Source organism: Sinohyriopsis cumingii, unplaced genomic scaffold (assembly GCF_028554795.1).
Source record: "Sinohyriopsis cumingii isolate HCF-2022 unplaced genomic scaffold, ASM2855479v2 utg000426l, whole genome shotgun sequence".
Classification (NCBI taxonomy): Eukaryota; Metazoa; Mollusca; class Bivalvia; order Unionida; family Unionidae; genus Sinohyriopsis; species Sinohyriopsis cumingii.
The window spans coordinates 10,509,643-10,512,500 of record NW_028315897.1 but is presented as its reverse complement, the minus strand read 5'-3'; positions in this window follow the sequence as shown (position 1 = coordinate 10,512,500).

Sequence of the window (2,858 nt, the reverse complement as noted above, 5' to 3'; positions counted from 1 at the left end):
TTTACTACATAAGTATCCTTCCTCGGTGTCTGAAATAGAAAATCTCTGATTCAGGAAAATCTCAAACAGCATAATTCAAACTGGTTGAAGAAGCAGGCCTTTTCTAACCTTCAAATCTCAGTGAACCAATCAAATGCTAGAGTATGCATGTCAGGGTGACAATGTAGTGATCTCTGACACTTGTTAACGCAACCTACAATCAATACTCGTGTGTCATTTTTACTTCTTTCAGTTTTAGATTTCACCAAGATCAGCCATATCAATGGCTTCTACTGCAAAGTATAATTTTTTTAATGATATTACTAACCATTGAATTAAACAATGTAAAATACAATTGTATGATAGTAATAACCATTGAATTAAACACTGTTAAATATAATGCATAGTCCCAAACATCATACACAAATTATTTTACAAATTCAAACAATGATACTTGATTCCTTAACTATATGTATGTATGTATGTATGTATGTATGTATGCATGCATGCATGTGTGTATGTGTGTATGTGTGTATGTGCATGCATTAGTGTGTGCATGAGTGCATGTGTGCATGCATGTACCTATGCATGTATGGATGGATCTTAGTATGTAGGTATATATGTGTTTGTGTGCTTTTAACACTTTATGCAATTTGTCAGTGCAAGATAGGCTATATATGACAGCCAGTATAACTGCTGAAGGAACAAACCAGGATAGCATCTGTAAGAATTATTGACTCAAGGGAACTTACTGGCAAACATTTTATCATACAAAATATTGCTCAGTGAGCTATGTTACCTAAGTCTCTAATGTCTGTCTGTCTGTCTGTCTGTCTGTATGTATGTATGCATGCATGCATGCATGAATGTATGTATGTATGTATGTAAGTATGTATGTATGTATGTATGTATGTATGTATGTATGTATGTATGTATGTATGTTTGTATGTATGTACATGTGTTTGTGTATGTGCATGAGTGCATGTGTGCATACATGCATGCATGTAGGGATTGATGGATGGATGAATGAATGGATGGATGGATGGACATATGTACATATGTACGTATGTACATATGCACCTATGTATGCATGAATGAATGGATCTTTGTATGTAGATAAGTATGTGTTTAGGAGCTTCTCACACAATTTGTCAGATAGGCTATACATGATAGCTAATATTTACTGCTGAAGTAACAACCAATGATAATACTGGTTAAGAATTATTGACTCAAGGGAACATACTGGCAAAATTTTTATCATACAAACATTTGCTCAAAGAGTTATGATACATGAGTCTCCAATGTATATATGAACGTCTGTCTGGCCATCTTTCTGTATATCTGTATGTATGTATGGTAGGTAGGTAGGTAGGCATTCAGGTAGGTAGTTATGTATGGATGTATGTATGTATGTATGTATGTATGTATGTATGTATGTATGCATGCATGCATGCATGCTTGCATGAATGTATGTATGTATGTATGTATGTATGTATGTATGTATGTATACAGGTAGGCAGGTAGGTATGCATGCATGCATGTACATATGTATGCATGTATGTATCTGTGTATGTATGTATGCATGTATGTATGTATGTATGTATGTATGTATGTATGTATGTATGTATGTATGCATGTATGCAGGTACGCAGGTAGGTATGCATGCATGCATGTATATATGTATGCATGTATGTATGTATGTATGCATGTATGTATGTATGTATGTATGTATGTATGTATGCATGTATGCATGGATGTATGTATGTACATATGTCTGCATGTATGTGTGTATCTATGTATGTATTTATGTATGTATGTATGTATGTATGTATGTATGTATGTATATATGTATATATGTATGTATATATGTATATATGTATGTATGTATGTATGTATGGATGTATGTATGGATGTGTGTATGTATGTATGTATGTATTATGTATGTATGCATGTATGTTGGTAGATAGGTAGGTAGGTAGGCATTTAGGTAGGTAGTTATCTTGGTAGGTAATTGTATGTATATATGTATGTATGTATGTATGTATGTATGTATGTATGTATGTATGTATGTATGTATGTATGTATGCATGTATGTAAGTATGGATGGATGGATGCATGCATGCATGCATGCATGCATGTATGTAGGTATATATGTGTGTTTGTGTATGTGCATGAGTGCATGTGTGCAATCATGCATGCATGTAAGGATTGATGGATGGATGAATGGATGGATGGACATATATATGCATGTATGTATGTATGCATTAATGAATGGATCTTTGTATGTAGATATGTATGTGTTTAGGAGCTTTTAACACAATTTGTCCGATAGGCTATACATGATAGCTAATATTTACTGCTGAAGTAACAACAAATGATAACACTGGTTAAGAATTATTGACTCCAGTGAACTTACAGGCAAAATTTTTATCATACAAACATTTGCTCAAATTGTTATGATACCTGAGCTTATAATTTATATATGAATGTCTGTCTGGCCATCTGTCTGTATGTCTGTATGTATGTATGGTAGGTAGGTAGGTAGGCATTTAGGTAGGTAGTTATGTATGTATGTATGCATGCATGTACATATGTATGCATGTAGGAATGTATGTATGTATGTATGTATGTATGTATGTATGTATGTATGTATGAATGTATGTATGCAGGTAGGTGGGTATGCATGCATGAACGTACATATGTATGCATGTATGTTTGTATGTATGTAGGTATGGATGTATGTATGCATGTAGGTAGGTAGGTATGCATGCATGAATGTACATATGTTTGTATGTATGTATTTATGTATGTATGTATGTATGTATGGATGTATGTGTGTATGTATGTATGTATGAATGTATGTATGTATGTATGTATGT